At 35.4% G+C, this 12,749-nt stretch overlaps 1 pseudogene; it reads left to right on the top strand.

Moving 5' to 3' along the window:
• The first annotated feature begins 2,987 nt into the window (after positions 1 to 2,987).
• Positions 2,988 to 3,527, top strand: LOC145713631 (deoxyuridine 5'-triphosphate nucleotidohydrolase, mitochondrial pseudogene; annotated as a pseudogene).
• Positions 3,528 to 12,749: the final 9,222 nt, after the last annotated feature.

Raw genomic sequence — 12,749 nt, 5'->3', positions numbered from 1 at the left:
TAAAGGCTATAGATCATGGATGGTTGTCAAAGTTTTATCTTCTGCTCCCAGATTTTCACAATTACCACCACTTTTCCACCATCATCATGTTGCTTCATCTAGCATCTACAAATGCTCTATTCATTTCTTTGGAAACATTTATGCAACCTGTAAATGTGTATTTGTCTGCAGATCTACTTGTTCAACACTTATCTCTCACACTAGATTGGAAACTATAGGTAAGGAATGGTGTTGAACTCTCTATTTATACTACTACTTGCACAACTATAGGCACAAAATCAGCTTTCCCTTAGTGATTATTGAAGAAATTAATCATGTCCATGGTCCCATAACCCGCCCCCAAAAAAGCTAGAGTGACAGTGTCTTAGAAGGAACATACCAGAGCTTATAAATTATGGAACACAACTTTTTGAACTGGTTGTTTTCTCAGTTATTTTTGATTAGTATTTTGACATGTATCCTGAAGCACAAAAACAAATAAAAACCATTAAATATGAACTTTTACCTAAGACATAAACATCAGATTGTCTCAACTTATCCTTGATCCCTTTTCCATCTTTGGGCCTTCTCACACCTGTAGATAGGGTGAAGAAAGGAGACAAGGTGAGGGGTGAAATGATAAACAGAAATAGGGTTTCTGTGAAGGATGGGTGAGAAGTGGGATAAAGTAAGAATAAGAGGTGGAATAAAGGTGAAGGATGTCTTTCATATGCACTAACAATAGTGTTTTTACATGTTGAAACCTGTGTCTAAATGCTCTGTTTCATTGTCGTGATAGCTTAGACGGGGATGCCTGGTCACTTTCACCTGTGCCAGAAGACATATTCTGAGGCTGAGGCAGGGCTTGAGGGAAAGTCTTGAAGGACAATAGTAGAAGTATAGGCTTTCCTAAGGTGGTTTTTCGTGGGATAGGACGCCTTACACAGAGTCTTCTCTTTCCTGATTCTTCATAAACATTACCAGTTCCTGACTATTATCTAAGATCAATCAGAACTGCATCCACTTAAATTAAAGCTTATTCCCTGTAATAATATATACTCCTACCATGAGATTGTTAATAAGGTTACCATAAACGATTTAAAATAGTGCAGTCTCATCTTTATCTTTAAGATAAAATGTAGTTGAATGGGAAAAGTGGCACACTCTAGTCCAAATGCTGCACTTCAAATCCTAACTCCATCACTTCAATTCACCTCTATGAGCTTTGGTTCCTCATCTGCAAACAAGCTAATAATATCTTCCTCTTATTTTTGTAAGGATTAATTTAAATGAAACAATGTCTAAAATATCTGTAGCACAAATCTAGTATCAAAATTGGTTTTTATGATTATTTTAATCCCTCTGCTGTCATTAATGAATCGGTTTAAACCCAGAATGAGGTCAGTTTTTTATGAGTAAAATTTCAATTTCCAGGAAGAAGCTAAATAAGTTATGTGAGTATGCAATGAGATTAGGAAGTAGGATGGCATAGATGACCTATATAAAGGGGGTAGTTGGCCCAAAAGTAAGCAAACGGGCAGAGAATCCTTATCAACCTCCAACCTTGGCTTTTTTTTTTTTTTTTTGGTCACAACTTTGTACATGGTCTCTTAACAGAAAAAACACCAGATTTCTATTATTTTGGGCCATACAGAGTGAAGCTGCTCTACTATCTGTAAGATTACGGTGTGGAAATGAGATGCTTTAAGTTTTCTACAAGAATTATGTTTGGGTGCTGCCACACAAAAGCCTAACAGTAAATAATTAAGACAGGGCTTAAGTTTATGTGTCCAGTTATGACTTCCCAACACCAAAAATTCAGTTTGAAGAGTAAGAAATATGTATATATGACACAAAGAAACTTTTTTAAATTTTATTTTTGTCTGAATGATATTTTGATTCTGTAAGCCTAAATCTTGATTTAAGTTAAAAAAGTAAAAATAAAAAACACTGGAGTGAGACCCAAGATATATGGGTTGTAATCCTGTCTTTTTCAGTGACCTTAAATTACTTCCCCTTAACATTATCTATAAAATGGGCACAGGAAGAAACTATCTAAAATAATTTTATATATATATATATATATATATATATATATATATGAACAAAGCATCAGTGAACTGCAGGACTACTTCAAGTAGCCATAAATGCATGTAATTAGATTCCCTGAAGAAGATAAGGGATGGAGGATACAGAGAAATATTTAAAGAAATAATGGGTGAAACTTTTCAAAAAATGATGAAAACTGTAATAGCTCATTTCCCAGAAGTTTAACCAACCCAAAATACAGATATAAAAAGAAACCACACCAAAGTATATCATAATCAAATTGCCTAAAACCAGTGGTATAAAAATCTTAAAGGCAGCCAGAGAATAAAGACAGATTACATGCAGAATAAGAAAGTTTGACACAACAAATAAAAATAAAAAAAGCTTGACATGAGATTTTTTTCAATCAGAAGCAATGTAAGTGAGAAGACAAAGGAAAACGTTTAAAATACTCAAAGAAAAATACTGTCATCTAGAATTCTTCACACAGCAAAAATACATATTAAAAACAAAGGTGAAATAGACACTTTCAGATATATAAAAGCAGAAAGAATTCAGAGTAAGCAGACCTACCTCTAAGAAATGTTAAAGTATATCTTTTCAACTGAGTATTTACAGTGTCAGATGGAAACCTGGGTTTACATAAAAGAACACATATATAAAAATATTTTCATCTAATCATCTAAACCAGCTTTTAATGACCATGACAGCAAAAATCATCTCAAACAGATTGCATAAACATATGTGTGATCTCCTTAGCAATCATAAAATCAAAAACCACTTCTTTGAGTATCATGTTACATATACATTAAATTAGGCCAAACACTAGAATACATAATGATAATGGTTTGAAACTGTTAGAGTAATTAATTGAAACTTGGCCTTCCAACTGATATTACTTTTAAAAAATATAACGCAAGGAGTCCACTTGTTCCCTCTTTTCTCTCGTTCTACTCTGCCATGCCCTGCTCTGAAGCGACACCCACCATCTCCCCCAGAAAGCGGGGTCCGCCTGCGGAGGACGCCATGAGGCTACGCTTTGTCCGGCTCTCTGAGCACGCCACTGCCCTGAGTAAGGGGTCCGCGCGGGCCTCGTGCTACGATCTGTACAGTGCCTATGATTATACAGTACCACCTATGGAAAAAGCCCTTGTGAAAACGGACATTCAGATAGCTCTTTCTTCTGGGTGCTATGGAAGAGTAGCTCCCCGTTCTGGCTTGGCTGCGAAACACTTCATAGATGTAAGAGCTGGCGTCATAGATGAAGATTATAGAGGAAATGTGGGTGTTGTGCTATTTAATTTTGGCACAGAAAAGTTTGAAGTCAAAAAGGGTGATCGAATTGCACAGCTCATTTATGAACGGATTTTTGATCCAGAAATAGAGGAAGTTCAGGTTTTGGATGACACTGAAAGGGGTTCAGGAGGTTTTGGTTCTACTGGGAAGAATTAAAACTTATGCCAAGAATAGAAAATGAGAAAACATACTTTTCTTAAAAATAGTCTTTGCTTAAAAAAAATAAAAATAAAAATAAAAAAATAAAAAACATAATGCAATAATTATGTAGAAACATATAAATGTTCTTACTCTTTCACCTGATAGCTATCATCCTATAAATTTAGGCAAAGAATGTAAGCCAATGAAAAAATATATATAAATGCACGAATTTGCTCATTTTAGTACTATTTAAAACAATGTCCAATAATACATGTAGTAGATTATGATATACCTCCTGGATAAAATATCAGTTATTCATTAAATCTATAATTAGCAAGAGTGTTTAGCAAACATGGAAAATTCTTATAAGGTTCATTGATTGAAACATATAAAATTAAACTTATCCTATAATCACAACTATATAAAAATGATATTTGTGGATAAGGATCTAAGAAAGCAAGAAAAAATGGAAATTTGAATTGTCAGAATAACAGTGGGTTTGAGGTGGGTTATTTTTCTTGCTTTTTTATTAATGTTGTTTTGATTTTTTTATATTCAAAATAAAAGTAGTAAAACTGTCCCCAGGTTTTCATAAGAAATAATGAGATAATGATTACTCATGAAAGTCCTTGTATATTTGCTAAAGGTATATTCTGCAATTTTAAACGGATATGCTTGATTTATTTAAAGTTATTTAAATATAATCCTCATGTAATTAAATTAATAAAAAGGTATTATCTGGAGAATTGTATTAGTGGTATTCAAACTATTATTCTGTATTAACTTTGCAGAACAAACGTAAAAAAATAAAAGATGAGATAAGCGCGTGATCTCTGGGATGATAAATAGAACATCTCTAAAAATCTGCTGTTCTATAAAGCCATTTAAAGCACTAGCAAAATTGTAAAAATCAATATTTTTTTTTAGAATTCTATTACTAAGCAAAGCTTTGCTGCAACCCAAGGAGAATTTTTTCAATAAAAGAACAATCCAGAAAAAGAGGAGAGATGAAAAAACAAATATTTTTTGAAGAAATAATTACCAAATCTTCTCAAATTTGATTAAAAGAATTAAATTATACATCCAAGAAATTCAACAAAGTCTAAGTTGGACAAAGAGATCCACACCTATGTATGTAATAGTCAAACTGCCAAATGACAGAGAAAAGAAAGCAGCAAGAGAAAAATTACTAATCACATACAAATAATTCTCAAATATTTAATAGCTGATTTCTGTTCAGAAAACTTGGAGGCCAAAAGAAAGTAGTATGACATATTTAATGAACTTAAAGGAAAAGGAAAAGACTGGCAGTGAAAAACTCTATATCCCACAAAACTATCCTTCAAAACATCAAGAAAAAATTTAAACATTCCCAGATAAACAAACAAACAAACAAAGAATTATAGAGACCTATCTTACAAGAAATACTGGAAAAAAATAATGTTTAAAACAGTTTAGTTTAAAAGGGTTGGAAGCATATCGAATATGGCCCTGAACATGATGCCATTAAATTAGAAATATATAGGAAAAGATATTTGGGGAATTCACAAATATGTGGAATTAAACAACACACTTCTCAATAACCGATTGTCCTAATAAGAAATCACAAAGGAAATTAGAAAATACTTTGAAATGCATGAGATAGAAAACACAAATACCAAAACATACAAGATGTAGGTAAAACAGTGCTTAGCAGGAAATTTATAGTCTCAAATATTTTAAAATAAAGCAGAAATTAAGCCACTTCAAGATATACCAGAACACAGAAAAATGTTACTAGAAGATCTATGAGAATTGCTAAAGATAGTCTTTCAGGCAGGAAAGACAGGACACTAGACAGAAACTCAAACCTGTATGGAAAAATAAAGGGCACTGATAAAGGTAACTACGTAGACCAATAGAAAGAGTATAAAATAAATTTCATTTGTAACTTTATTCTTCTATGTTTTTAAAAAGACATTACCATTAAATAATAAACAACAAGATGTGTTAATAGTCTATTTAAAAGCTTAATGTGTATGATAATAATAGCATAAAAGGAAGGATGGGGGAATGGAGGTGTATTGGAGCAAAGTTTTTAAATAAAATGTCGAAATAAAATTAATTCAATGCAAACTAGATTGTTTCAAGCTAAGAATTTAACCAGGGCAACCACTAAGAAAATAACTCAAAACTTAATTGAAAACTTAAAATCTGCAAAGGAAATTGAAAATCACGTTTCCTAAATTTCCTTAATCATAATAATCATCTGGAATATTTGTAAAAATAAAAATGTCTGTATTCACTGGCTTATTCCAGGCCCACTCTATTCATTAGTAGAATTAATCTCCAGCACTCCCAAGTGATTCTTATCATAGAAATGTGGTTTTAAAAACACTACTGCACAAAATCAGTTACTTTAAATTTTTATTAATTATTGAAAAATTAATGATGACCTTACTCATTTGTACCTTGGCCCACAGATTCTGAGTTTGGGAGATAATTGTGAAATGATTGTTTTCCAAATAAATATGCTATCTTTTGTTTGGCTAAATAAATAAATAAATAAAAATCAATTAATTAATTGAAAAATAAAATGGTACACTACAAAATACCTGTTTAATCAAAAAGAAGTCAGCAACAGAAAAATAGAACAAAAAAGAAATAAAACATATAGGATATAAATAATAGAATGACAGATATAAAGCCAACACTGTCAGTAATTACATGAAATTTTAATCAATTTAACACACCAATATAAAAGTGAGAATGGCAGAATGGATTTTTAAAACACCACACAACCATAAAAAAATAAAAACAGCATACAACTATAGGCTGTTTATAAGACACAGTTTAGATTTATAGTTGAAAGTAAAAGGTTGGGAAAAGTTATACCATGCAAACAGTAACAAAAAGAAAGCTGGAGTGGCTATACTAATATAAAATAAGCTTTAACACAAAAATTAGTTTTTAAATGTCTATGTATTTTTGAGAGACAGAGAGAAAGATTGAGCATGAGCAGAGGAGGGGCAAAGAGGGAGACAGGAGACAGAGAATCTAAAGCATGCTCTGCACTCCCAGCACAGAGTCCAACACGGGGCTAAAACTCAGGAGCCACAAGATTATGACCTGAGACAAATGAAGAGTCAGATGCTTAATTGACTGAGTCACCTGGGCACCCCCAAAATTATTATATATAGTAAAAGACATACTGTAATTATAAGGGAAAGGAGTTCCTCAGAAAGATATAACAATTGTAAGCATAGGTGTGACTAACAACATAGTCTCAGATTGCATGAAGCAAAAACAGACACACTGAAGATAGAAATAGACAATTCACCAGCAGGAGTTAGAGAATTATATATCTCGCTTTCAATAATAGGATACAATAACTAATCAGAGATTTATAAGAAAATTGAAGATTTGATTAGCACTATATTCAAGCTAGACTTAATGTATAGAATATTTAAAACAAACAAATATAATACAAAATATTTCCAGACACACATGAAACATTATTAATGATATACTACATGAAGGACCATACAAATATATTCAATAAAATTAAAATTATTGAAATTATAAAAGCACAGTGTCCAATCACACTGAAATGATATTAGAAATCATTAATAAAAGAGAACTTGAACAACTGCACAAATATGAGGAAATTAAACAACACAGTCCAAATAACAAATGGGTCCAAGAGGAAATCACAAGGGAAATAAGAAAACACCTTGAGAAATGAAAACAAAGCTACACAACAATCTGTTGGAATAAAGCTAAAGCAATGGTCAGAGGCAAATTTATAGCTGAAAATGCCTATATTAAAAAAAAATTGATATCAAATCAAAAACCTATCATCTCACATAAAGAAACTATTAAAAGAAGAACAAACTAAATGCAGAGCAAGCAAGATAAAAGTAATAAATATTATAGTGGAGATAATAAATAAAGAAGGGGTGCCTGGGTGGCTCAATTGGTTAAGTATCCGACTCGATTTTGACTCAAGTCATGATTTCATGGTTCATGAATTCATGCCCTTCATCGGGCTCCCTCTCCCTCTCCTGCTAGCACACGTACTCTCTCTCTCAAAATAAATAAACTCAAAATAAAATGAAGAACAGAGAAATAATGGAAAAAATCAGCAAAACTATAAGTTGCCTTTAAAAAATCAACAAAATTGACAGATCTTGAGCTAGACTGATCATAAAAAAAAGATGAGATTCAACTTATCAAAATCAGGAATGAAAGAGAAGACATTATTACCAACCTTAAAAAAAATAAGAAAATACTATGGATACTATAATATGAGAAAAAATTAGATAAATTAAACGAATGAACAAATACCTAGGGACATAAAAACTACTGAGCTAACAAATGAAGATATAGAAAATCTGAATAAATATTTAACAAGTTAAGATATTCATTAAGAAAAAAACGATATGCATTAAGTAAATCAAAATAGATCACAAACAAAAGCCTGACCCAGATGACTTCACTGGTGAATACTACCAAAAATTCAATTAATACAAATCTATTACAAACATTTACAAAAAAATGAAACATCTTCTAACTTTTTATGTGAGGCTAGTATTACCCTGATATCAAAACCAGGAAACACAAGAAAAAAAGACAACAGACCCACATCTCTTATTAAAATAGATGCAAAATTCTTCAACAAAATACTAAGAAACTGGATAGAACCACTTATTAATATGCTTACTCACTAATGCCATTAGGAATGAAAAGTTGAATCGATATATGAAAGCCAAACAATATTGCACACCATATTAAGATAATAAGAGAGTAATTATCCCAATAGAGAAAATAAATTTTACAGGATAAAAAAAATTGTTCTTAGGAATAGAAGGGAAGTTTCTCATCTTGATAAAGTATACCTAGACTATTTTGAATATCTGGAAATTTGTTCATAGGAATGGAAGGGAAGTTTCTCATCTTGATAAAGTATACCTAGACTATTTTGAATATCTGGAAATTATGAAATTGGAAAGTACAATAACTGAAATGAAAAACTCAATAAACAGACTCAACATCAGATTTGAATGAAGGAAGAATGAGTAAATTTAAAGACAGGTTAATTGAGATTATTCAGTTTGAGGAAGAGAGAAAAAAGAAGAAAACTAAACAGAATCTTAGAAACCCATAGGACACCATCAAAACATCAACATACATGTATTGGAATTCTCATAAGGAGAGTAATAAATGGAGGATATAGAAATCTTCCAAAATTTATTGATGTACACATCCAAGTAGTTTAAAAAAAATGTCTAGTGGGATAAAATCAAAGAGATGTACAACTGGACGCATAATAGTCTAGCTACCAAAATGCAAGAATTCTTGAAAGCAGTTAAACAGAAGTGACTCATCACATGCAAAAGATCTTCAGAAAGAATAGCAGCTGATTTCTCATCAGAAACCATAGAGATCAGAAGACATTATAATGACATATTTACGTAAAAAAATGTCAATATAGAATTCTGGGGACACCTGGATGACTCAGTTGGTTGAGTGTCTGACACTTGATTTCAGCTAGGGTCATGATCCCACAGTCGTTGAATCAAGACCTGTGTTGGACTTCAGGCTGTGCGTGAAAGCCAGTCTAAAATTTTCTCTCTCCCTCTGCTCCTCTTCCCCACTCACACTCTATTTCTCTAAACAAACAAACAAACAAACAAAAAAACTCGACAATGGAAAAAAAATAATTCTATACCCCCAAAACTATCCTTCAAAAATGAAAAATGAAAAGTCAACTGGGCAGCTGGGTGGCTCAGTTGGTTAAGCATCCAACTTTTGATTTCAGCTCAGGTCATGATCTCATGGTGCATGAGATTGAGCTCTACATTGGGCTTCACACTGACAGCATAGAGTCTGCTTGAGATTTTCTTTCACTCTCTCTCTCTTCCCCTCCCCTACTATCTCTCTCTCTCTCAAAATAAACTTTAAAACAAAGAAGTCAACCAAGATGGCAAAATAGGAGGCACCTGAGCCCGCCTCCCACAAATACACCAAATGCACCATTACATACTGAAAAGAGATCCAAAATTAGCTCAGTGGCTCATACACACTGATAAAATGCCCACAATAAAACAGGTAAATGGCTATGATACATTCGAGCCATGAACATTAGCCACAGTACAACACCATACCAACAGGAGGGAATCTTCAACTCTGAAGTTCTCTCTGTGGAGTGAAGGGTTTGGGCCTTACAGATTGCCTTTAATTTTTAAGACTCACACCCAAGGTCTCATCCAAGGGACCTATGTCTGAAATACAACTGGGCTTATGTCCACAAGACAATATCAATCAGTTCTTAATGGATGTGCAAACATTTGCCATAATGATCCCTTCAGAACTCAGCATGGAGGGAGTAGGCAAAAATGGTCATCTCCTAGTCTATCCCTGAATGAAGTTTATCTACATATTTTAGAAACAGCTGGCTGAGGGTCAGGTTCTTAATTTAGCATACATCTAGGTGCTGGTTGAGATCCTCCCTGGAGAATGGGGAAGACGGTGGATACTTTCCTTGCCTTCTGTCTCCAGCCTGCTCCAACAATAAAACCAAGTCACCAGTATCTCCCTGGACAGAGGTTACATGGGTGTCTGAAACCCCAGATTTTATGTATACTGCTCATGCAATGAGCCTCTGGGTAGCCTGGCTCTGATAGCCAATAGAGTTTGCATTTACAAGTCCAATAGGACTGTAGAAAGAAAAAAAAAAAACAAACACGTGCAGAAGTACCGCCTACTCAACAGATATATAATTGAGCCCAGCACAGGGAGCAAAGAAGCTCATTTCAAAGTTTCTCCCTGGAAAGGGCTTAACAGCATACTTTCTCAGCTACTGTCTGAGAGTCCAGCTTTTAATCAGCTTGCATCTAAATGCTAACTTCAGTCATCCACTTTGGGAAAACCATGGGTCTTGACACACCCTCAAATACTAGGAGCCAATAAGAACAAAGAAGTTTGCCTGGACAATCACAAATGTTCAAGAGACAAATAGAAGCTCAGATTCAGCTGATTTGACAAAGTTCATTTCCTACAGGAGACCAGTCCATGAATACTGGGAGAAGTGGGCATTTTATGTTAATGCACAGACCAACAGACAGTGAAGGAAAATGAAAAAAAAAAAAAAAAGGAATTTGTTCCAAACAAAAGAACAAAATAAACCTCCAGAAACAGATCTTAATGAAATGAAGATAAGTGATTTTACTGGAAGAGTTAAAAGTAACAGTCATAAAGGTGTTCACTGAGGGCAGAAGAACAATATATAAACAAAGTCAGAAATTCGACAAAAATAAAATATTAAAAAAAGTATCAAACAGAAATCATAGAGCTGAAGAATACAATAATTAAACTGGAAAATTCAAGGGGTGCAAGGGTGGCTCAGTCAGTTAAGCGTCTGACTTCAGCTCAGGTCATGATGTCATAGTTTATGACTTCGAGTCCCCCATCAGGCTTTGTGTTGACAGCTCAGAGCCTGAAGCCTGCTATGGATTCTGTGTCTCCCTCTCTCTCTGTTCCTCCCCTGCTCATTCTCTCTCTCTCTCTCTCTCTCTCTCTCTCCCCCCCCATAAATAAATAAATAAATAAATAAATAAACAAATAAATATTTTTTTCTTTTCAAAACTGGAAAATTCAATAGAGGAGTTCAACAACAACTAGATCAAGTTTACAAAAAGATCCATGAACTCCAAATCAGGAAAGTGAAACTCATCCAAGCAAAAAAACAAAAATAAAATAATGGAAATAGTTTAAGGTATTTATGGGACAACAATGAGTAAACCAATTTATGCACTATTGGGTTCCAAGAGGAAAGAGAAAGGGATAGAAAATGTATTCAAAAACAGACTAACAGATTGGGGCCAACATAGTGGAGATGTAGGGGGACCCATAGTCCCACATCTCTCAAACAAAGAAGTGTAGAAGCCAAAGGAGTTTGAACACCAGACCTGGGAGGAAAAGATACTGAATCTACTAGAAAGAAAATGGGAAAGCTGGAAAAAAGATAGGTGGGTAACTGCGAACTGGAGGAGATATAAAAGGCTGCATGGGCACGGAGGGGAGGGACCCCCTTCTGCAGAAAGACAAAGGGAAGAGAAAGAGCTGTAGGGAAGTGCAGGACCATAGCTGGACAGGAGAAAGACCTCGGATTGACTGAGAGGGATCTGATCTCTAAAGCTGTGGGCCTTTCTTCTAATTTGGGCAGGCTCGCAGTTCGCGCACCTGGGGAGGTGGGGTGCCAGGCCTGGGTGCGGTGGTAAGTCAGAGGCTGAGTCTGCATCTGGAGAAAGTGGTTTCCTCCCTGGAGGGCTTCGTGATAGCATAAAACCTGCCTGCGTCTGCCACCCCGGGCGCACTGGCTGGGCCCAGGGCTCAGTCTGCAGGTGGATAAGGCGGCCTTATCCCTGGAGTGCTGTGGGAAAAGACAAAGCCTGCCTGGGACCCCACCCCTGGGGCTCACCTCAAAGGCAGCGGCTCTCAGTCCCCAATAAAAATCGGTCCTCCATGTAGTGCAGAGGCACAGACAAAGCCCGCCGGGACCACACATCACTGCACTGAGAGGCGCTTCCCCAGCGCCAGAGCACAAGGAGCAGGACTTTGATTCCTAGACAAGCACAGGGTCAGGGGAGTTGGTGGAGCGAAAGGGACTGCCCCCGTCTGTGCCCGCAGCACAGTGAGGATGACTCAAACGGAGCCCAACGGTCAGGCTCCATGGAGAAGAGACTGGGAGATCACCATTCCCCCACCCCCACCACTACCAAGGTGGGGCCACAGGGGTCACTCCCTAGGCCCATAGAGGAGGTAGGTCCACAAAACGCCAAACCATGCCCCCTTGTACTGGGTAACTACAAATCCACCAGAGCAGCACAGACCCTGCAGACAGCTGCTACCTATAAGTGATGCAGCATTTCCTGGATTAACTCTAGGTCAATTCTGGATATATAGATATATTCTGCCCCCACCATTTCTCCTCCTTCTCTCTTCCTTCCCCTAGGCTGGTTATTCTGGTTATTGGTTTGTCTAAACAGGCGTATTTAATCCATTTTCTTGATACATGTTTTACACCTCCATCTCTACACTACTTTCTCTCTCTCTGAAATAATCAAGCCATATAGTTTCTCTGTCTGGATAATTTTATCTTCGATTAGTTTTCCCTGCCTCCTTCTTTATTTTCCTTTCACTCTGTCTCAATTAAGCCTTTTAGTCTATCTGCCTAATCAACCTTTATTCCACCACGACCCCACCCCCTACCTGCTTCTGTCATTTGTCTCTTTGTATTGCTC

This window comes from Panthera onca, chromosome X (assembly GCF_046562875.1).
Source record: "Panthera onca isolate mPanOnc1 chromosome X, mPanOnc1 haplotype 2, whole genome shotgun sequence".
Taxonomy (NCBI): domain Eukaryota; kingdom Metazoa; phylum Chordata; class Mammalia; order Carnivora; family Felidae; genus Panthera; species Panthera onca.
This window is presented reverse-complemented; position numbering and strand designations above follow the sequence as displayed.